The sequence below is a fragment of the Furipterus horrens genome, unplaced genomic scaffold, assembly GCF_987537825.1.
Source record: "Furipterus horrens unplaced genomic scaffold, mFurHor1.1.pri manual_scaffold_8, whole genome shotgun sequence".
Classification (NCBI taxonomy): domain Eukaryota; kingdom Metazoa; phylum Chordata; class Mammalia; order Chiroptera; family Furipteridae; genus Furipterus; species Furipterus horrens.
This window is the reverse complement of record NW_028327178.1, coordinates 45,604,446-45,629,693: the sequence shown is the minus strand read 5'-3', so window position 1 is coordinate 45,629,693 and position 25,248 is coordinate 45,604,446. Positions and strand designations below refer to the sequence as shown.

General features: G+C 39.2%; 1 long non-coding RNA gene across 1 annotated transcript in view; it reads left to right on the top strand.

Annotated features, from left to right (window-relative positions):
* The first annotated feature begins 816 nt into the window (after positions 1 to 816).
* LOC150002843 (uncharacterized) overlaps positions 817 to 25,248 on the top strand; it is a 153,181-nt gene continuing 128,749 nt past the window's right edge. The window contains exon 1 of the long non-coding RNA XR_016512643.1: positions 817 to 1,242. This is a non-coding gene — a long non-coding RNA (uncharacterized LOC150002843). The remainder of the gene's footprint in view (positions 1,243 to 25,248) is intronic.

Sequence of the window (25,248 nt, the reverse complement as noted above, 5' to 3'; positions counted from 1 at the left end):
CTTTTTTCTCTTTGACCCACATCTCAGTTCACCCAGTCACACCATTTATCTCTATTCTTAATTTGAAGCCACATGGATTCTTCTTATTTTCAGACTATGTGAATGAACCTGGCTTTCAAATGCACTTGGGATGGATAGTGGGAAGTTTACTGAGGTCAGAAACAGGAGAAAAAGGGATTTGTTTTTCTGGTTACCTTTAGGATAATACCAAGAGGAACAGGTGGAATATATATTGTGTAATCTAAGCTGCACATCCTTCTAAGAACTGCCGTTGTATAGGTGGAGAAACTGAGGCTCTGAGGAATATCTTAAAGTAGTGGCACTGGGTTTTAACGTCGGTCCTTGTGAGTCTATAGATTCTTTCCACCACCCCATCTCTTCTCTGGCGATTACTTCTTCAAAAATTCTACTAGGGACCCTGAGGATGAGGAGAGGACAGCAAACCCTCTGCCCGCCAACATGATCTCCTGTGATAGAAAGTGTTAGGACCTCCCAATTCCCTCCCTTTAAGGGGCAAGGTTAGGAACAAGGGCTGTCAAGAAAGGAGGGGAAGGTTTAATTTTCCGGAGAAGCTGCTCCAGGGAAAGTATGGGACACGCCCACTAATGGGTGGCTGCCTCTTGGTTCCATCCCAGGAGTATGGGGCTTTCCTCTCACTCCGATGTGAGCGCACTTGCCACCGTGAAGGCTGAGGGGACACAATCCAGAGGCCAGGAGCACAGTCTGGATGAGGCCCGCGCCTCCCGGTGGTCTCCGCGCACGTGCCTGGTTTGGGGCCCGAGCTAGTGACCGCGCGGTAGTAGTTGGGGAGGGTGGAAAAGACTGGCTCCCGGAGCGGCCGCCGCCGCCCGCCTGCCGGCTCCGGTGGTTGGGCGGAGGAAGTGCGGGACTCCTCCTCCCCACCGTATTAACTTGCACCCAGAGGCGGGTGACCGGCCCAGCTTTCCTGCCCCAAACCGCTGCGTCCCGGCGCTCAGTCTCTGCGCCAGAGGCGAGTGCTGCGCTCCAGGCGCCACGATCCCGAGGACACGGCCTCTTCAAAACATCCAGCCCCTGGGAATCGGCAGCCTCAGCAGCGGGAGCGGCCGCAGCCGCCTCGGCTGTTCTCCCGAGTACTTCCCCTCACCCCGCTGAGAACCTGTCCCAACCACGGGGACACATCTTTCGTGCTCCCTCCGAGGCTCCTGGGACCGACGGGCAAACGAAGGGAGGTCCGAGAGCCGGACTGCGGGCAGCGGCAAGGTAACTACGGGCTGCGCCGCGGGGGCTGGGGCTTGTACGCCTGGCATCGGCCACCGGAACCTGGGACGCCGCCACCGCCGCGGTTGCGGCGCGCAAGGTGTCCCTTGCTCGCCGCGAGGTTGCTGCCTCTCTTGCCAGAGGAGGTACAATGCGCTGGGCTACTGGCCGCCCACCCGCGCGACCACTTCTCTTTCGTCTGGGGCGCACTGCCGGGCGCGGCCCCCGGAGGACCCACAGGCGCGCCCCTCTCCTGGCGTGCGGTCCTTGCTGCTCTCACCGGAGCCCGGGAGGGGCGGATTTCTAATTGCGACAGGGTCCTGAAGTGGGGGGAGGGGTGGAGAGCACCATTCCTGGTGATCTTCACAAGCCAAATTCACACCTCCCCTGGTCCCCAACCCTAGTGCACCTTGCAGGAGAGGAGGGGGCTGCTTAATGCAGGGGATTTCATGACTCCTGGGTTGTTTCCAAAGCAAGTTGTTGCACTTGCTTTTTAGGTGACATTTTGGCATTGGTTGCAGAAAGAGCCTCCTCTGTGCGCGAATGTGCGCGCGCTCGTGAGACAGAAAGCCAGAGCAACAGAGGCACAAAGAGACAGAGGCTCAGGGTGAGACCAAGATACGGCAACACACACACACACACACACACCATCACCATCACCATCACCATCACCACCCAACCCGGGGTCTAAGCGGGAGTCTACTGGAGAGTCGCCCCCGCCCGCAGCCCAGCCCAGTTCCGGGCGAATCGCGTGGGGGGCGAGGGATAAGACCCAGTATTCAGCGACTTGAATGAGCGGGGACCTCTCCTTGGGCCAGGGAGAGATAACAGATTGCACTTTCATTGAGGGGCGGCTGCAGCTGCGGGAGGGACCTTTCTTTGGCCGCGGGGGGGATGAAGACCCTGCATTCAGGACTCGGGCTAGTTTGCTCTTCGGGCACAGTGAGCTGCCCCTGCTTCGTCGAGTAGCCCCAGGGGGCCGTGGGAAGGGGCGGCCTACTCCTGAGGCGCTCAAGACACTGAATGCCTGTGCCTGAGCTCCCGTCCCCCGGCTCCTGGCTCCCGGGCTCGCCACCCTCTTGGCCAGTAGCGCTGCAAAATTTTCTGTTTGCGTAAAAGAAGGCTTTCGGAGGGGTAGGGGCTTGAGGTAGAGACCCTCGGGACAGTAATGCCATTGGGTGAGATGTTATTTCTTTTATGGACTTAGGCGAGACTGTACACTCTGACACAGTGAGCCTGGCTCCGGTGCGGGAAAGATGGATGCTCCCAGTCTCATCCGTCAATAGTACGTGAAGTTATGGAATTACAAGATGAAAGACATATAATAAAAGTATCAATTAAAGACAGATCATTAGCTTTCGTAGTCCTTACAAGTGACTTTGTGAAATGTTGATGGAATAATCTGAGTTGTAGTCAGGCCCTAGGATGAGGAATGTTTAGAACTAGGAAAGTGATTTGAGGACTGAATGGGAACATCTTGTAAATTATTTTTACCAGGAAGGTGCTAAATGCCTTTTGATTGTTATTTATAGGAGAATTTCAGTTGCAGAAAACAGCTTTATACTGGCCTAATTTTGCATATATACCAATAGTCTTAATCCCAATTTAAAAAAAAATGTCTTGAAGGCAAGAGATGTTACAAGTACCCTAATTTATGTAATGTCAAAAGGACAAAATTTTCTTTGCTTAAATTTTTAAAAAGGAAATTCAAAACCCTAAGGAGATATTGAGTATATTTATGCAAAATGTATGAAATTTCATGTTTAGTTTGTAAAAACTACCCTTAATTTAGAAAATTCATATTCTGCCATGAAATAGGGAAGTTCATAGAAATCTGGTGTCAATAGTCTTGTTATTGATTTGGTTAGGATTTATTAGTTCAGTTTAAAGTTGCTGTAGGGAAGTTACTGCCTTGAAATATTCCTAGTTCCAGATCTAAAATTCCCTGATAATTTTTAAAAAATCGCCTTGTTGAGGAGAAAGTATTTGTTATTTCATATGAGAAAAAAACCTTGAATGCATTTGCTAATGTGGGATTTTTTAAGTTACATCTCTATATCACACAAGAACAACTGTTTCCTAAGGGGAATAATATATATGAGTTGTTTTTATGAGATATTTGTATGGTTTAGCATCTTTAATTTCTTCTTCATTATAACTTTGCTCTGCCAGGATGAAAATCTTGATAAACCATATCAGTGATTATTGAAATCAAGACGTTTTTCTCAAAACTCAAAATATTATGGAGTCCATATAGAGACATAGCCTAAAACTAAGTGCTGTTCTTTCTAATTCCTGCTAAGCTTCAGTACCCTGTTGAATTACACTTGGGAATACAAATAGCCATCGAGATTGATTATTTCTTAAATGTAAAAATTAAAACTGAGAAGAGGAGAACTGAAGTTTTACTGTCTGTTCATTCAGATTATTTAGTAGCATAGTAATAGCTCAGCTACAACTTGATTGAGACATGTACTATATTCTTTGGTTAGTAACTTCTCTGGAAACAAATTCAGCATTCTGATTTTAATTTTGCATTTCAAATATAGAAAAAAATAGTAAAATGCTAAGTGTGTGTTTTTAAGTGACATTTCTAGGACAGACTCAAATTCACATTATGGTCCCTTTTTGGTCATTCCCACAAACTGTTCCATTCTTCATCAGAGCAACTCTGCTTCATGCTGAAGGATCTATTTTCTCACAGGAAACATTCAATTGGGAGACTTTATGAAGATTTCATTTCTATTAAAACCACATTTGCTTCTCCTTGCTTAATTTAAGAAAATGGTGTACTTGTAAGTTCTTTTGGAATTTTCTTTTTCTCCTTTTGCTTTGGTAATTATTTTTCCCTGCTAAAGGAGCACCATTATACAGGAAGGCTGAAAGGACTTTTGAAAAATCTAAACACTTTTTTCAAGTCCTCACCTCCCACATGTAAATCTTATGCCTTATGTCTATGGTATGTTGTTCTCTTTGCATGTTTTTATTTTAAAACATAGCCACAAGAAGGCCCTTTGTTAGCATTCTAAAAGTCTTTGTGCTGCTAAAACACATGGAGGTACAAAAACACCCGACATCTTTGGCTATCTCTTTTAGTTCCAGAAGATCTAAAGGCTTGTAATTCTCCGTTTTCAAAAAAAAAAAAAAAAAAAAAAAAAAAAAGAAGGATTTTAGTGGTCTCCTGAATTTATTTCCTTTCCTTTCCTTTCATTTCCTCTCCTTTCCTTTCGTTTCCTCTCCTTTCATTTCCTTTCGTTTCCTCTCCTTTCCTTTCATTTCCTCTCCTTTCCTTTCCTTTCCTTTAATTTCCTCTCCTTTCCTTTCCTTTCTTTTATTTCTCCCTCCCTTCTTTCCTTTCTTTTATCATGGGGCATTTGTAGTGTGTTACTCTCCAATGAAGATAATTTTCTCTATATGTGTGGTATGTCTGTAATTGCCAAAGATGTTGTCCCTAGGAAGGTCTAAAATATCCTTCTACCACAGAGGAGGATTTAGAACTAATCTTCAGTCATTTGCTTTAACTTATTAAAACATTCACAGACAACTCATTGTGTGAGATACCAGGTGACTAGTTCTTTTTCTTCTAACACATACCTATTTGGCTTATGCTCTGTGTGTGTGTGTGTGTGTGTGTGCACGCACACATGTGCATGTGTGTGTATGGCTTTTACTTTGTAACCCTACAACACACAAACCTACAGAGCAAGACGTAAGGTTGAGAGGAGGAAAAATGAGATGTGGCTATAAAAGCTAAAAAGATGAATTACTTTGTTTTGAGGTCTTTTCTTCCTTACTCTGATTGCACAGAGGTTGGTATTGCCTGTGAGATATGCTGACTCGTCAATTTTACATCCTTCACAATAGGAAATGGTAGGAGCCAGATAACTGGTGTATGAGTGAGAAACTAGAGATGTTCTATGCCTTTATTGGCTTAAAGTTTCTCCTGGTTGGTGTTTATTGTTTTCTCCTTCCTGTAAGAGTTTGTGATTATTGGGTAAAAAGTGACATCTCACCTCAGACAACCACATCATTCACAGGAAGCCCCCTGGATATATAGCCATAGATCTTTGGCCCAGAATCTTGGACCTTTTCTTGGGTAGATGAGAACCAACATAACTAGCTATGATTGCCCCACTTGGGGTTGTTCTTAACTAGATAGCAATGCTCTGGGACTGCTTGAAGACACAAACTCACAGTCCTGGTAATTGCCTGAGACTAAACTGTTCATTTTCATATTCACGTATCATAATTTGCTCATCTGCTGTCATTTGCAATTTCTATATCTTCTCTCAGTGCTTTCTTATCAGATTTGTAAGTAAAAACACAAAAGCAAGCATGAAGAGAGTGAATTGGCAGTGTGATAAATGCCTAACCCTGCCAGTTTTTTTTTAGTATTCAACAGATAGGGGGTCTTGATGAAGCCATGGATAAGCATTTGGGAGAGTAGGGTTTGTGCTGGGACTTGCTTTTTTCCCTAGCTTGTGCATCCCAATCTGCACCAGGAGGACTCAGAGACATTTGAATGGCTCCCTCAGGCTTGTGGGAAGGTCTCGCTCTCTGGGCACATTTCCAGCTGACACGATTTTGGTTAATTTGAAAACATCTGCTAGAGTAACTTCCATTTCAATTCTACTACAGGAGAAGGGCTGTGAGTACTGTATATGATAGGAGGACAGGCATTAACCCCCACTCTAACCTCATGATTATAACCTTTCCTAGGGGACCTTTTCTTTCTTGATTTCTATTTCAATGGAAATGCAGTGTGACGTATATTTCTGGACTAGAAATTTCCCTGCTAGATATCATTGAGATTTCTTTACAAAACACATGCTGCAGTTTCAGAAGAAAATGGCATTTTGATCTTATCTCAGACTTTGCAAACACTGTTTTTTGATATGATTCATCATACTACTCAAGCAAAAAGACAAGGCACAGTTACTGCCTTCAGAGTTCTTTTCCAAGACATGAACCCAGAAAGCAAAGGAATTGTTTTAATTCTTTCTTTCAAAAAGGGAGGCACTTTTCCACTTAGAGCTTGGAACAGGCAGCAGAGGAACCTTGGAGCCAAAACACATTTAGAAGTTTACTGTGTGAACTCTGGCATAGTCAATTCAGGTGAGACTTACTGGACTCTATAGCTTCTATGCAGCTGGATAAGATGTCTTTCTCCCACCCTCCCTGCAACATTGTTTCTCATATTGTTTCTACTTTCCTAAACCTCAGCTGAAAAGTCATTCAGTCAGTAAAGCTCCCCAATTGAATGTAGGTTTAGTGCTTTGTACTTTTTTTGTGCTTATTTTATAGTAAACAATGAATTTACTTTCATGATCATCCAGTTGACTGCCTTCCCCACTAAACTGTGCATTCCACGAAATCAAAAACTAAATATAGCATGTTCACCAAATATCACCAATGCCTAGCACAGTACCTGGCACTTAAGCAAACAAAGAACCATAACTCCAAGTGTAGTGTTACCTGGTTTTTTATGGCTCTCCTTGCAGTCTCTAACTCTGTATTCTTTGGTCTTAAGCATACCCTGATAATACCTGGTAGACACAGGGCTGAAATAAAATAAAGATTTAAAAAAACATGAAAAGACTCTTATTCCTTCCTTTTTCTTGTCCTTATTATTCAAACATACTAATAGTTTAACGACCCCACTTCTGACTTTCACCCCATATGACTGAGCATTTCTTCCTGTGCCTGCATTGAATCTATACATATATATATGTGTGTATATATATACATATACATACACACACACACACACACACACACACACATATATATATATATATATATATATATATATATATATATATATATATATATATTTGCCCTGGCTGATTTAGCTCAGTGGATTGAGCGTCGGCCTGCGAGCTAAGTGTCGCTGGTTCGATCTTCCAGTCAGGGTACATCAGAGAAGGAAAACTCTGACTCCAAAAAACCTCCGCTGCCTTGCGGCATACCTCTTCAGGGGAAAGGCTAAGGGAGTAAACCCCGACAGAAAATCCGGAGCCAGAGTCCCTAAGGCGGTTCGACGTTGTAGTCAACACCGGCAACTCCTGCGGCGCACCTGAACCCAAGCTGTATTGACTCCGTCTTTCCCTTGGATCCTTCAGCTGCGAAGAGAGGGGGGGTCTGCTGCATGGGCAACAGCTGGCCCTCCATATCACCCTGCCCAGGCTCTGTAGCTTCAGCATCATCGCAAGATGTCGATTCAACACGGGAGGAGACAGATACCATGTCACTCCCGAGTCGGACTGCACAGCCATTCTCGGCCGTGCAGATAGACTCTTAAGAAGCTACACCATCGTCTCTCGAGACGGACGGCTGCCGACGACGACGACGACGAATCTGCTTTTGACATGATTGTGTATATAGAAAACCCTATAGGCTCCACCAAAAAACTACTTGACCTCATAAGTGAATTTGGCAAAATAGTGGGATACAAAGTCAATATTCAGAAATCAAAGGCATTTTTGTATACCAACAATGAAATATCAGAAAGAAAAACTGGAAAAAAATCCCATTTACTATAATAAAAGGAAAAAGATAAAGTACCTAGGAATAAATTAACCAAGGAGGTAAAAGACCTGTACTCAGAAAACTACATAACCCTGAAGAAAGAAATTAAGGAAGATACAAATAAATGGAAGCATATACCATGTTCATGGATTAGAAGAACTAACATCATTAAAATGCCCACACTACCCAAAGCAATCTATAGATTCAATACAATCCCTATTAAAATACCAATGGTATATTTCAGAGACCTAGAACAAATATTTCAAAATTTTATATGGAACAAAAAATGACCCCAAATAACCTCAGCAATCTTGAGAGAGAAGAACAAAGTAGGAGGAATCGCAATACCTGATATTAAACTATATTACAAGGCCACTGTAATCAAAACAGTCTGTTACTGGCACAAGAACAGACACACAGATCAATAGAATGGACTAGAGAGCCCATAAATAAACCCATGTCTCTATGGTCAATTAATATTTGACAAAGGGGGCAGGAGCATAAAATGAAGTAAAAATAGCCTCTTCAGTAATTGGTGTGGGAGCTCTGGACCGGTACATGTAAAAATAATAAACTAGACCACCAACTTACACCATACACCAGAATAAACTCAAGATGTGTGTACCATAGAAGTCCTAAAGGAAAACATAGGCATTAAAATTTCAGATATTCTATGTAGCAATATTTTCACCGACATACCTCCTAGGGCAAGGGAGATAAAAGAAAAAATAAACAAATGGCACTACATCAAAGTAAAAAGCTTCTGCACTGTTAAAGAAAATATCATCAAAATGAAAAGGGATCCAACCATGTAGAAAACCATTTTTGCCAATGACACCTCAGACAAGGGTTTGAGCTTCAAAATATTAAAAAGTTCATACAATTCAACACCAGGAAGACAAACAATCCAATTAAGAAACGGGCAAAGGACCTGAACAGACACTTCTCCAGGGAGGACATACAGAGGGCCCAGAGACATATGAAAGAATGCTCAACATCACTAGCCATCAGAGAGAGGCAAATTAAAACCACAATGAGATACCACCTCACACCGGTCAAAAAGGCCATCATCAACAAAGTAATGAACAAGTGCTTGCAAGAATGTGGAGAAAAGGGAACCCCAGTGTACTGTTGGTGGGAATGCAGACTGGTGCAGCCACTGTGGAGAACAGTATGGAGTTTCCTCAAAAAACTAAAAATGGAACTGCTCTTTGACCCAGTGATTCCACCACTGGGATATACCCAAAGAATCCTGAAACAACAATTCAAAAGATATACCCAAAGAATCCTGAAACAACAATTCAAAAGAACCTGTGCACCACTATGTTCACAGAAGCATTATTTACAGTAGCCAAGTGCTGGAAACAGCCTAAGTGCCCATCAGTAGATGAGTGGATCAAAAAGCTGTGGTACAGGACAGCGTGGACGGAACTGGAGAATATTATGCTAAGTGAAATAAGCCAGTTGATGAAAAACAAATACCATATGATCTCACCTATAAAGGAAACCTAATGAACAAAAACAAATGAATGCGCATAATAGAACCAGAGGCATGGAAACATGAAACAGTCTGACAGTGACCAGAATGGAGGGAGAAGGGGGATAATGATGGAAAGAAAGGGAACGGACTAGTCAAAGAAAATGTATGAATGACCCATGGACAACAGTGTGGGTATTGACTGTGGGAGCTGGGGGTGGTAGACCGAGTGGGTGATAGACTGGGCAGAGGAGGGCAAAGGGGGAAAATGGGAGAACTGTAAGAACAATAAAACATGTTAAAAATAAATAAAATAAATAAAGGCTGCTGTGAACATTATATATCTACTTTAAGTATCCTAAGGGATCTAGATGACAGATGTTAAATATTTAGCCTGTATGTAGCTTTTCCAAGTATCAGCAAACAAAAAACAATTATATTGTGTCTAGTGAGTCCTTAATGTGAACATAGATGTGCAAAACAATTCAAATTCTTGGGAAGCTTAAAATTTAATGCAAAGGATAAGATTAAGGTAAAATTTTAAGAAGTAATTTGTAAGAATGTGTTACAAAGTAAAACTAAGTGTTCAAATATCTGAGACCAATCATACTTTTCTTAGGATTTTTGTAGGGATAGAGCTCAACAAAGAATGGAGTCATTGTGGAATTCTTCTTAAAGAGGAAGGTCTTTAGCTGGACTATTGTGAGTGGGTAAGAGTTAAAGGGAAGAAAGGTTGGCTTTTCAGATAAGGCAAAACATTGCTTACAAAGATGTGGAGATGCAAACCATTTTGACATATTCCTGGTTCTGGGAAATGGTGTTCTTCTCTAACTCCTCTAGTGCATTTTAATTAGGCCTGAAGATGAATTTGTTTGAAAAGGATGAAGATATACTATGGAGGGTTTTAATGACTATAGAAGAATGTTCACAGTGGATAGAAACATTAGAGGATTTTGAAGAGATAGTACATGAAGAAGTGGCCTCTTGAATTGATGGAAGTAGATCCATCTACTACTAGAATGGGACAGAGAGAAGCATTAGGAGGCCATTGCACCAAATGATGAGAACCAGGTCTAGGGAAGTAGGAATGGGAAAAAAGAAGATATGAAATATTTTGAAAAATTTTGTCCTATATCTGTATCACAAGCTACTTTTTAATTCTTCATTGTTAATTAAAAATTATTGTGAAATATTTCAGTAACAGCAAAAAATTAAATAATATAATAAACACACTTTTAGCCACCCCCAGGTGATGACATAAGTATGAACTAGGTGTGTATACTGTTAATATTCCCAGTGTCCTCTCTCTCCAAGCGTATCTCCTCTCAGTAGTACTTATGCTGTACACACTAAATATGTCTGTATCGTTTCCATGCCTTTCCTATACTTTGCTATGTATGTATATGTACCTAAGCAATAGAGCTTCATTTTGCTTTTTGCCATTTTTAAAGTCTGTATAAATAGTAACATGCTTTTTTACCTTACTTTAATTGATTAGTATTTCTTTTGTTCATTCATGTAGATTTTATTTACTCATTTTTACTGTTCTATTGTACTCTATTGAATAACATATCATTCTTAATGTCTATCTTCTGTTGATGGACATTCAAGGTATTTTCCAGCAAGGCTGCTATGAACATTTTAATGTATACTTCCTTGTGCTAACAAAGAGGATCCTTTCCTTAGAGTATCTCCTTCGGAGTGGAATTGTAAGAGGGTGGGATTTATATGTTAACATTTAGCAGATAATGCCAAATTACCAAAAAGGGTTGTGCCTCTTTATACTCCCACCAGCAATCTATGAAAGCTCCTTTTGTTCCATATCCATGCCAACAATTGATGATACATTTCATTTTTTTGCTAATTTTATGGATGTGAAATGATATCTCCTTATAGTTTTAATAAGTTGTTGCCAGACTGCTAGTAATGTTGACCAGTTTTTCCTATCTTGATTGATATTCAGATTTCTGTGGAATGCTTAATTATGTATGCTATCCATTTTTATACTTCTTTTTAAAAAGCACTCATTGATTTCTTAGTGCTATATATATATTCTGGTTACCCTGGCTGGTTTGGCTCAGTGGATTGAGCGTCGGCCTGCGAGCTAAGTGTCGCTGGTTCGATCTTCCAGTCAGGGCATATCAGAGAAGGAAAACTCTGATTCCAAAAATCCTCCGCTGCCTTGCGGCATACCTCTTCAGGGGAAAGGCTAAGGGAGTAAACCCTGACAGAAAATCCGGAACTGGAGTCCCTAAGGCGGTTTGACGTTGTAGTCAATACTGGCAACTCCTGCGGCGCACCTGAAGCCAAGCTGTATTGACTCCGTCTTTCCCTTGGATCCTTCAGCTGCGAAGAGAGGGGGGGTCTGCTGCATGGGCAACAGCAGACCCTCCATATCACCCTGCCCAGGCTCTGTAGCTTCAGCTCCACTGGAGAGGACACTCCAGCGTCATCGCAAGATGTCGATTCAACACGGGAGGAGACAGATACCGTGTCACTCCCGAGTCGGACTGCACAGCCATTCTCGGCGGTGCAGATAGACTCTTAAGAAGCTACACCATCGCCTCTCGAGGCTCTGTAGCTTCAGCTTCACTGGAGAGGACACTCCAGCGTCATCGCAAGATGTCGATTCAACACGGGAGAAGACAGATACCGTGTCACTCCCGAGTCGGACTGCACAACCATTCTCGGCGGTGCAGATAGACTCTTAAGAAGCTACACCATCGTCTCTCGAGACGGACGGCTGCCGGAAGATATATATTCTGGATACCAGAGTTTTTCTGTAATATGTATTTCAGTGATATTCTCTGAACTGGTTACTTGTCTTTTCAAGGTGAAAAGATTATTTTTAAAATATAAAATTGATACATTTTTCATATTTATTATATGGTATAATTGACATATGTTATAAAATGCATTTTTGACTCCTCTCTATGCTGTAGATAAGGTATCTTGTTTAAGAAATTTTCCTATTCTGAAGTAATAAAGGCATCATACTTTCACATCTCATAAACTATCACAGTTTTATTTTTACATTTAATTCTTTAAGACTTTCCTATCAATGGTTATTTTATTAAGCCTTTAATTACATTGCAAATTTGAGCAAAACACCTAACTTCTCTTGGTCTTAATTTCTTTCACAGTATGTTAGGGTTTGAAGGAGTTGTACTCTAAGAATTCTGCTGCAGCAGCTCTGCTTCAAGACAATCATTTTATGCCTGGAATACACATAAGGCTCTTAATGGGACTTCTTGCTTCCAGTGTCTTGTTTGTTTGATTAAACTTACATCCAGATTTACTTTCTAAAGGATTACCAAAGTCATTGTGAGACACCTCAGATTTTGTCCTTGAAACTACAAGGATAGCAATCACATTCATTTTTACTTCCCTGTGTCCCCCAGATCTAAGCATATACCTGGATTATGTTGGCCTTCAGATGTGTGATTGGGACATGTGAATGAAGGCACCTCTGGTTCCTTTTGTCTCTCAGTTCCCTTTGTAATTAGTCCCTTACATCAAACCTTTTTAAACCATGACCACGCCTGCTTGTCAGGGCTGTGCTATTATGGCCCTTCTTTCCTCTTTCGTTTCTTTGCACTTCATGTGTTTAAATTCTTGTGTATTGAAGTGCTAGGACAAGAGGAGCCAGGAGTTTTCCCCCCCCTTCATTATCTTCTATACAGTTTGAGAATTTTATGGTGAGCAAGGATTTCTTTTTTTTTTTTTTAACTTTTTATTTTGAAATAATTTCAAACTTATAGAAAAATTGCAAACATAGTACAAAACACTCATATATCTCTCAGCACAGATATCCCAGTTATTGACATTTACTTTGTCATCTTCTCTCTCTTCTTTCTCCTTCATTCTCATGTGTATATACACACATAAATGCAAACATATGTACTGTTTTTTTCTGAACCATTTGAGAGTAAGTTGCAGATATCATATACTTTACCACCAAATACCTTAGTGTGTACTAGCTAAGAAAGAAGCCCTCTGTCTTTCAAGGCCTCATCAAATCTCATTTCTCACATGAAACATATGACTACTCTAGCTCAGGATAAACTTTCCTCTGAATTCCAGTTGCATTGTTCTGGATCATTTACTTTATGGTTTACATTTTTAACATTTTATGTCGATGCTCCTAGACTTTAGATTCTTTCAGGAGATAAATTGTCACGTGTGCTTTTGTAGCTCTCCTAGGCCCAAAATTCAGTAGCCAGCAACAGTGGTTTTCAGTGTGTAGCAGCTGCTTTTTTTGGTGATTGGTAATTAGTTATTGGATATAGCATAGGCTGAGTGGAGATTTGGAGTGTAAGGACATTGGGAATAGTGACACTGCTGGAACATATGAGTTTGAAATAAAGAGCTAATTTGCAGTGAGAAAAATTGAGCTCTAGTTTATTCGTGTTGATTTTTGAGACAACATTGGACATGTCCATTTAACAACTTGGGAAAGAATAAATTTGAGTTTTATGAAATGATAAACTTTGAGGTGTTGATTAGGGCATTATATGCTGAAAGGTGATCATTAGATTCATGACAGGAGCAGTATGTTCCAGATAGGAATGTATCCCCTGGACCCCAATTTTGATTCTACTATTCAGTCATCTAACTAGTTAGATGATTTTAGGCAAAATAATTAAATTTTTGAGCCCAGTTGTTTTTCAATCTAAAAAAAGAGGATAATTAAACTTACATATCAGAGTTTTTGAAAGGATTAGCTTAGTCAAACTATGTGAAGTATCTAGATCAAAGGTGGGCTCATGGTGGGAAATTAATAAATGCTGTTATTACAATATATTTTATCTGCAAGAACTAATCTTCCAACTATGTTTTTACATCAGATTAGAACCAATGAAAGAATTTAAAATTTTTCTTGTCCAGTCAAGAACTATTTTTTCTCCTACTGAAGATTTCTAGATCTTATTTTTATTTATTATGTGATAAGAGTGACAGCAGTTCACCAAGTTCATTGTATTTATTTAGAACCCTGGTCTTTGGGTTCTTGAAGGATATAACTTTTAAGTATTTCCTGTAGCCTCTATTGACTGCATTTACAGGAAAAGAGGCCCAATAGCCCAGTTCTGGCATTGTATCATATGCTGTGAGGAGACTACAAAAGAAATCAAAGTCACCATCTCTCCCCAAAGATTTAATTGTGAAACAATGAATGCCTCTAAAGCAACATTAAAAATGTAAATTTAATTTAATCTGGTCAGAATGCATATTTGATAAGGCAAAATAAGATATGGAAAAAATTTAGAGTCTAACCAGAAAGAGACAGTTGTGCTTGGTCCTTACAGAGGAGCATCTCCTAACGGTCAAGGTGAGCCCAGAGTTAGTTTTACACTGGCATGTGGAGCACACATGACTTATGATTGCATCCACCTTCTATCTCTGCCTTTGAGTCATGTGTCTTCACTTAGCTCACAGTTTCTTTCTTAGAAAGGGCTCAGCAGATGAAAATGAATATCAACCAGAGGAAAACTTTACTAACTGATAGGTGGGAAAATTCCATTGGTTTTTCATTAAGGGAAATATTTCTAGGCAGTTATATCTAGAATAATTGCATTTTATAGGTTTTTTATCTGTTATAGTAACACAGTATTTCATATCTTGTGATTTGGGTTTAAAACCCAATAGTACCAAATGCAAAATACTTTTTCTTATGTCTTTATTTTTTTAGGAACTCCTTTTGGGTAGAAATGTTGGCACACATAAAGTGGGTTGAGATGCTCCAAAGAGAGCTAATAAACTCAGATTAAATGTGATTTTACTATTGGCAAAACTAATTTAAAAATAAGTTGTATTCCAAAGGTGTGCTTATAAACTGAATATTTTTGGACATGAAACATAATTATCATAGAGAAACTGTTTTATCTCATGCTGGCTGGCTTCTACATTTAAATTTCTAAAGTCTTTTTGACCCATTTTATACAAACAAGATAGTACTACTCTAGTGAAAACCATATCTATCTAAAATTCAGTACTCTATATCTATGAAAAAAAGAAATTATAAATTGTGACTAGGAATATACCTCACCATTTTTGCCAGAGAATTGGGAATCCCCTGGATGCTACTCAGGCAATAGCAGGTACCATCCCAGAGGTCTGGTTTCCCTATGATAGAGGACCAGAGACTGATGAGAGATCCAAAAGATCTTACTTACAAGCACCAATAATTGTTAAATACCTTCATTTATATAAACTACTTCTCTTTGTTTAAATTTGAATGAAGGAAAAAAAATCTAATATCGCTCAATTGTCTATATTGTTCCCTGCATTGAGAATCAAGGTGTGCATATTGTTTATAAGTCCGATGTCAGTAAGTTAGAAGTGATAGACAGAGATGTATTCCTTTGTACTGAGGTCATTTTTGCCAGATATTTTTTTCTGTGCATTTTAGATTCTGAAGATGCCCACTATTAGGTGATGGGAATTACCAATTCATTCATTTATTTATGCATGCATTCATGAACAAACAATAATGTATTGAATAATTAGTATATGAGGTCTGTCCAGAAAAAGTCCAACCATTCTTAATATGATGAGAACAGTTTGTGCAACATCAATGTAACCTGGCAGCCAAGGAGAGTGGACTAGAATGTGCATGTCTGAACAATGATGACTTCTGTACTAGACAGGAGGGGATGTAGATGCTGTTGAGTGAGCTTGTGTACTGTGTGGCTGTCCCATTCAAAATGATTGAGCAAGCAGAACAACATATCTGCATCAAATCTTGCATTAAGCTTGAACATTCCTCCACAGAAACTATTTGGGTGATTCAGAAGGCTGCAGCTATGGGCAACTGGTGATTGGCAGATTCATCACCACAATGTACCCACTCATGCATCATGTCTCGTGGAGAGTTTTTTTGCAAAACATCAAATTACTCCATTGACTCAGACACCCCACAGCCCAGATTTGGTGCCCTGCAACTTCTGGCTTTTCCTAAAAGTAAAATAACCTTTGAAATGGAAGAGATTTCAGACTGTCAGTGAGATTCAGGAAAATACGATGGGGCAGCCAATGATGATTGGAAGAACTGTGTGAGGTCCCAAGGTGCCTACTCTGAAGGGGACTGAGGTGTCAGTGTTCTATGTACAGTGTTTCTTGTATCTTCTTCAATAAGTGTCTTATTTTTCATAGCATGTGGCTAGATACTTTCTGGACAGCCCTCTTATGCCAAGTACTATTCAAGGTGCTTTGAATTTAATCCTGAACAACATAAAAGACAAAAGGCATGCCCTTGTGGAGTTCACATTCAAGTGACAGAAAACAACTACCAATAAACATAATACTTTTTTTAGACTGTTAGAAAAGAATAACAGAAAAAACAAAGAACCAGGTGAGAGGGATTGTTGAAATATTGTTCTGGCTTAGAAAGAAATAAGCTTTTTTTAATTTTATTTTTAAAAACTTAGACCTTCCCTCCAAATGTTATAGCATTAGGATTTGAGAAACTCTAGGAGAGGTGTGGGATTATTTTCACTGCTGTGTTATTCCTTTATCAGTTCTATTTTAACAGCTGTCTAATACATTCCTCTGATACAGTATGTACCATATTGCATTGTAGTTATTGAGCTTTTTAAATTTGCCACTAGCTTATGAACTGTATGGCATGTTTCTTACAAATTTAAATCCCTATAATAATAATTTTAGTAATAATAGTGACTTTATATCGAATGCTTTCTATGTACTAAGCCCTATGTAGAAAGTGATATCATATGTTACAGAAGATATTCTCAGACCACAGAAGTACCATGTGTGGAGCTGGTAATTGAATAGAGGTTTGTTATCACTAGGCTCTATACTGCCTGGGGATCTAAACCAATGCCTGGCATCCAATCAAATGCAGAGTGAACTGGAAATCAAATAAGCTATAGTATTGCAAAACTGATTACTCTCAGAAATGTGTCTCTGGTTGCCTCCAAGATATACCCTCCTCTAGTTTTAAATTGTTTCACTTCACAGCCTGGCTGGCCCAGGAGGTGGTTAGTTGGAAATTCTTGAGTGACAATTTCCTTATTTTTCTTTAATTTCTTCCTCCCATTTTCATACATCTCATAAGTGGAGAACGTAATAGAAACAGAATTACTTCTATTAAAATCACAACCCTCTAGTTTGAAGGTGAAGCTACTTTGTTCTATAATGCTTGTTATATTAAGGAATCTCCACGTATTTTCTTGATTTTTACTAGTGCCTGCTTCAGTGGCTCCTTTAAGGATGTAAGCATTTTAACGGCACCAAGAATCAAGAGCATAAATATGTTATGTTTGGCTTACCTTCTGCTTCCCACTTGCCCCTGCCTACTTGTCAGAGAAGTTTTGTATGACAGAGGTGAATCTCTGTGGAAGCTTCTGGAGGTGTGACCATCTGCTTGCTCTGATGAAAGTCAGTCCCTTCTTCCCAGGAAAGGAGTTGTTGGCTGCAAGAGGACCGGCAGCTCATTGCTTCCCATTGAGCAAACTGTTTGAAAGGATAAATGAGCACATCCCTCAAAGACAAAGAAACACAAACATGAATGAAGTCTGCAATAAGAACACAAGTCAGGGAACACAATTAGCAAACCTGGCACACCTTTTGCAAGGTTCAGATTAGGACTTTAATGGGAAGAGAGAAAGATGTTAGATCGTCTTCCTAAGATATCCCTGAAAGAATGTGTTCATTGCCTCAGGATTCTTTGCAATGCAGCTGGAGAGAATTTTAAAAAATGAACAAAACAAAAACTTCAATCAGTTTAAATAGACATTGATAAATCAACATGCTGTATCCTTAATTCAAGAGCAAGGTGATTCAACTGGCCTGTAAAATACAAGAATGCCACTATATATTTTTTAACTTTAATTTTTATGAGAAAGGTAGGTTGACACTCTAAGCATCCCTTCCTTAGATAAGTATACATTAGTACAAGATGATTGGCTCATATAAATAAAAAGAAGCAGAAATGAAGGTGGATACAGATAAAACTGAAAGAATAGTGAGTGCCTCTTGGAAAGTCCTTGCTGTCCTTGTTGTGTCACAGATGAATCTTAACTCTTTCTTCCTGTGTTTCCCTAAAGATTATTTTTAAGGCTTTTGTTCTGTTCAGATTTGCTTAACATTCCTGGCCCAAAATAAATTTGATTGTTTAATTGACCTAGGTCATAAACTTCGTAAAAGTTCTAGACAGGTCCTAATAATAAAAAGTAATATACTAATAGTAATGGATTAGTCTATTGAGAACAGGAAATATTATGTAAAATTAAGTTACATAAACGTTATGGAATATATATTAGTCAAACATTTTATTATAAATTCAATAACTGAAATTGAGTACTTCACATCACACAGTCATGTATGTTTAGGTATAAGATGTAAAGATAACTAATATTTTATAAGCTATTATGTTCTGTCTGGAAATCTGCCCCCTCCCTATTCTCAACTCCTTTAAACATGACTGTTATTTTTTTTGCAATAAGGCAACTCTTGACTACCATTAATAAAGTAGTTCATCCTGTCCCCATTGTTTTATTTCTCAGGGCCCTGTTTAACATAGAGCATCTTAAAAATATTTGTCAAATATTGGTTCTTAATGTCTGGCCAAAGAATGAAAGTGAGGCAACAAAGTACTCAATAATTTAAAATTCTTGCTTATAATATCAAGGCATATTTGAACATAAAATTTAAATGATTTGTAGTTGAAGAAATTGTGTTTAAAGCTTTGGTTCTAAGTCTCAGTTCTATGAATTTGTGAACTCCTAATAAGTGCCTAGGACCTCATCAATAGAAATGGCATCATTCTTATTTTGGTAGACTCACAGGCTAGTGAGAAAGAAGGAACAGAATAGGATTCAAAACATTGGGGGTGAGCAGAGTGATAGGCTATTACAGGGTACTCAACTTAGCAGATGAGTGTTAGGGAGGACTTCTCAAAGGATCACACCAGAGATGTCACAGAAATGTTGGAGATGGGAAGGAAGTGTGCAGTGGTTCTTTCCTGATCCTTTTAAGTCCATTTATAAGAATCTCCTCCTCTTTATGTTGCCAGCAATGGGGCTCTGCAGCATGTAATATACACCTCTCTCAGGATCTCAGTTTATCCAAGTGTTAATGGACAGGGTTGGCCATGTGATTTTGAGATTCACTTAAAATATAATACTCTGTGAGCTATAATTTCAGATGAGAGTTGTGTTACACGGAAGTTTAAGTGAAATATGAAATACCCACTGGAGTTGAATGCCTTTCTAAACTGTATGATTGTAATGATAAGCTAGGGATCAGCAAATAAATTTTGAAGTGCTGGGATGTCAGTGAAGGAACATTGGGTATATTTTATGTAAACTATGTAAGTAGTAAGTATAACAAAGGAAACTGAAGATAAACTGCATTTTGGGGGAAGACTATTGGATACATTCTTAGAGATGGTGGAGAAAGTGATGAAGGTAAAAATGAATGGGTAGAATGGAGATAATGAGGTGGGGTTAGTGGGTAAGTGATTGATTATTGAGAGGAAACATGAGAGATGAGTTGAAAATCTTGGAATCAAAAAAATGTTTTAATCCATCGGCAGACAGAGTCAGGCTTCAAGTCACTACAATACTAATAATAATGGATAAATAAATGTTATAAGCATTTTCAAGTATCATTGCTAAAATATGATAGCCAAAAATGATTTTGTAAAGAGTTCAAAAAATGTAGAACCTATTAGACAATAACATCAGTCTACTATTTTAATAACATTTATTGATACTTTCTTTGCCATGTACTACTGTGTTTAATACTGAGACACAAAGACCAGGTTATGGGGGAACCAGCAAATAAAATTTGGCAGTATGTTGTAGAGATCGCACATGAGATACTGCCAGAACCTGGAGGAATTGGTATGTAAATCTTCCAAAAGAAGTTGTGTAAGCTCTTGAGCTGGTTTTCTAAAGGGGGCAGCCCATAATTTTTGAGACAAAAATTAGCCTTACTAAAAAGAAATAAATCGTTTAAAGCATATTTACTAGACAATGAATAGAACTGGTAAATAAAATCAAAATCATACCAGCATAGTTACTGTTAACTGACCAATCATTTACTAATTCTGAAAAATACAAAAGAAGTCAAGAAACATTATTCCTACATTAAAGTGTCTCACTCAGCTAGTAGGTTGCAAGGAACTTGATGATTTTACCTATCTCTAAAGTTGCATTAAAAATCGTTGCCACCCTTCCCTGGTGTGGCTCAGTTGGTTGGGCATCATCAGCAAAGTGAAAAGTCACGTGCTTACATTGCAGGTTTGTCCCCAGTTTGGGTGGGTGTGCACTAGAGGAAACTGATTGATGTTTTTCCCTTACAATGATGTTTCTCTCCATCTCTTTCTCCCTCCCTTCCACTCTCTCTAAACTAAATAAGTAAATATTTAAAAAATTATTGCCCATATTTCAGTCGATATTTTTCATAAAATTTCAGAAATGAACCAGACATTTTTTCTGTCATTCCTCAAGAACTTTATTGACTTTTCCTCTTGGCTGCTTTATGTTGTTTTGGAAATATTGTTTTTTTCCTAAGTCCTGGCAGCATAGATAAAGACAACCAAGTCTTCCATTGTTAGATCTGTCCTTTGCGTCCTAAAGATAAAGTGAAACTTCTATGATAGTTTATGAATTATGAATTATTGATGGTGTTACCTAAATCCTTTATTGGCATAAATAGGACTTTTATTGAGCAGCAACTGTAGGTAAAGTGATTTAATTAAACATAACTACTATTAGATGCATGAAGAATTTAAACCCATAAGTTTAAAGAGAGAAGCCAGCTTGTCTTCAGAAAGATACCTTGCTGAATCCAAAAATGAACTAATTTGCCATCATTTAACTTTACATCTATATGTATAGCAACTCTCAACCATGTCTAGACATTGGAATCATCTGGGGAACTTTAAAAATATATGAGCTCAGACCCCATTCTAGGCTCCATCTCTAGCACGAGTTCAGGTATGAGCATTTACAAAGCATGTCACCTAATTCTATGGCACAGGATTCTAGGGCACATCTGGGAACTTGTCAGAAGTGAAAATGCTTGGGTCCAATTCAGACTTACTGGATCAGAAACTCAGGTAGTGGCATCTAGAAATCACTGTTTTAACAAGCTCTCCAGGTGATAGTGATGCACGCTAAAGATTCAGAATCATTGCCTTTAGGTTCCTACCTCCAGTCAGGTACTTATGTCTCTGCCTGCAGGTGCTTGGGAATTGGCTTTTCTTTTTTTTAATAGAGGAAAGAACATCAAAGATCACTGCTTGAAACATTAGATTATGATTAGAGTCTTCCTCACATGGCCATGCTTGTTTATTTTCCAGACTACTACTCTCAAACTTTTACCCCACCTACTTCCAGGGATGTTTCTCTGAGCTTCTGACCTTTCCCTTGTTACCCAAATAATCTTGCATATTTTGAGCTTCTTTGCTGATTGTTCTGGCCACCTTTTTTGCAGTCTACTGGTTTCTAACCACCTGACTCATCTAATTTATATCTGACTATGTGCGTATGTTTTTTTTGAGCCCCTGAGCTCTCAGCTCTTCATGCATTTGTAGGCTTTCCTCAGCTTGCCTGGTCCCACCTCTTGTGACCTGCTACTCCCTGCTTTGGATGCTATGCATATGCTGGGATAGGGGAGTGAAAGAAAGAATTTAGAAATTAGGCAGCTTTCATCTCTCTAGAATTACATTTTTGTTTAGAATGGTTTTATTACTATGATTAAAGAGTTATGAGTTTGTAGAACATCTGGAGCAATTACATTTAAATATACAAAAACTTTCTGAAGTTAAATTTATGGATGCAGCTAAATCATGGTGGTTGAATGCTGCTATCTCTTTTGTTACCATTTTAACTTATCTACTTCAACTTCCCATCTCTTTTACCTTGTACATTGTATTTTGGGATTGTGGAAGTTGTCTTTCCTGACTCCTACTCTGTCTCTTTTTATTTTACCATAATACATATTCATTATTCAGAATTTATGCCAGTAGTTTTCTGTGAGTATATATTCCATTTCATATGGATTATCTTCCTACTTGCTCAAGCCCAAAACCTGAGACAATTACTGAGGTTAGCTTTCACACAAGTAAAAAGCAAGGTAGTATCCCTGGCCAGTGTGGCTCAGTTGGTTGGAGTGCTGTCCTATAACTGAAAGGTTGCCGGTTCTATTCCCAGTCAGGGAACATACGCAGGGTTGTGGGAGTGGTCTGTATGCCTATGATCCCCAGTCTGAGCACAAATCCCTGATCTGGGTGGGTACAGAGGCAACCAATAAATACTCCTCTCTTGCATCAATGTTTTTCTCTCTTCCTTTCTTTTTAAAAAGGAATGAAAAAAAAAAGTGCTTTGGTGAGGATTAAAAACAAATTAAAGGCAAGGTAGCCTACCTTTTTACTTTCTCATATACACTTGTACATTTTACTACCTACCTTTATTCTCTATTATTCTCTAACTGCCTATTTACTATGCTCTCAAATAAACTTCTCTTTCACAACTCAGGAACCTCCAGCCTACCTAGTATCTTCACCATGTCTTTTCTGTGTCCATCTAAGAGCCTCCTTTTGTGCCCATTCCACGTTCTCTTTAATTCCACTCCAAACTATCCTCTGAAGTTTGCAAATTAAATCATTTTATGTTTAGTACTTCATGACCTAAAAAAAAGAATTGAGCTTTGTAGTGTGGCATTTAAGATCCCCTAGGACCTGATCAAGCATGCTGTGTCAGCCTTAACTCTTAGCATGCCTCTACATCAAGGAATTTGATGCTTCAGGCTGCCTTATTTGTCATTTCCTAAATAACATCATGTTTTCTTATGTGTCTCTCTATGACTTCCATCCGTTGTTTCCTCTCTTTGGGATGTCATTGCTTTTTTTTCTCTCCTGCATGGCAGACTTTTAAGCATTGTTCAGAATAGCTCAAGCTGACAACAACTTGTGTTGGAAAATTTGTATACCTCGTTCTCTGGGTTCCAGCAGTATCTCATATGTTCTTATTGCAACATATTGAAAGCTTCTGCTACCATGATGGCCTCTCCATGATCTGGTTGAGAAGAACTAGATTCCTACAGGACCAACAAAAGAAGCATTCATTCCCCAGAAAAGATGAGAGTTGGGAATATGAGAAGATATTGTTGGAACAAATAGGTGGTATATGGGACTCAGGGTGGGTGAACTGGGTGATGAAGGCCCAGAGAAAGAAAGAGGATGATATGCAAACTATTTGTGTTATCTTGACTGATTCAGGAGAAATAGGGTTCAAGGAAACAAGTTCAGAAAATAGAGAGTATAGCTTAAAAAACAAAGCAAGAGAAAGGAAAAGGGTATCAGTTATCTTTTGTTTCTTAACCAATCACTATAAAACTTAGTGATATATCACAACCTTTGTATTATGCTTGAGGATTCTGTGGGTCAAAAATTCAGATAAGGCTTAACATTCACATTTGAGAGACATGTAAATGGGTGTTTATGATATAAAGCAGCAGAGGAAGACGCTGTTGTATAGGAGCATAATGCTTTCAAAGTGAAGAACAAGTTTCAGTTCATAAAATAGAGAATAAAGTGGAGAAGACTTTATGGAAGACATATATTTTGGGTTGGGCTTTAAAGAGGAATTTCATAGCCAGGATCAAGTTCAAGGGCTGAGTGAGTAAGTGAAAGGACTAAACATGTTTAGATAGCAGTCATTAATTTGTAATGGCTGGAAATACAGTGTGTGTCAAGATACAGATCTTAGAGAAGCTTTGGGATATAAACTACAGAGTTTAATTTTATTCATTATGCAGCAAAGAATCATTGATATTTTTAAAAAGCAGAATTATCAGATTTTAATACTAGCTTATTCTGGAAATAACTGAGAAATATATAAGAGTCAAGTAGATGTGTATAGGGTTTTTTGTCCCCACATCTCTAATAGGTAAAATGCTTTACGATTCTAGTGATAAGATTATGGAATAAATGGTGAAAGTAATGAAGAGTTTCTTTGCTCTCCACCTTTACTCATCTTTCAGAATAGGCACTTACTTGATTGTGACAGGAATGTAAGCTCCATAAGGACTGCTTTCTATCTTTATAGTGGCTAGAACAGTGTATCGTCGTCGGCAGCCGTCCGTCTCGAGAGACGATGGTGTAGCTTCTTAAGAGTCTATCTGCACCGCCGAGAATGGCTGTGCAGTCCGACTCGGGAGTGACACGGTATCTGTCTTCTCCCGTGTTGAATCGACATCTTGCGATGACGCTGGAGTGTCCTCTCCAGTGAAGCTGAAGCTACAGAGCCTGGGCAGGGTGATATGGAGGGTCTGCTGTTGCCCATGCAGCAGACCCCCCCTCTCTTCTCAGCTGAAGGGTCCAAGGGAAAGACGGAGTCAATACAGCTTGGTTTCAGGTGCGCCACAGGAGTTGCCGGTGTTGACTACAACGTCAAACTGCCTTAGGGACTCCGGCTCCGGATTTTCTGTCGGGGTTTACTCCCTTAGCCTTTCCCCTGAAGAGGTATGCCGCAAGGCAGCGGAGGTTTTTTGGAATCAGAGTTTTCCTTCTCTGATGTGCCCTGACTGGAAGATTGAACCAGCGACACTTAGCTCGCAGGCCGACGCTCAATCCACTGAGCCAAACCAGTGTATAGTGTATTTATAAATATTAGATTAACCAATGAATCAGGAATTTTTATATGTGTCCCCAGCACTGTATGTATCATACCATTTCCATTTGACCTCTTCAAAAAAAATGTATTCCTGGAGTAACTAAGTGGTTTTTAAAAGTTTGGTTTTGGCCACTGATTTCAATAATCTATTTGAAACCTTTGTGTTAACAGTTGATTATTAGGTTAAAAAATAGTTCTCAAAAGCAAACAAATTAGGTACAATTATACTATACTGTAACAGAAATTATACTATGCTGGTTTCCAGAAAACTTTCATCCATTTCTGGTCCTATTACAGATGACTATATTGAGGTCCAGGGAACGTAAATGACTTAGGCAGAATTATCCAAGTAGTAAATGT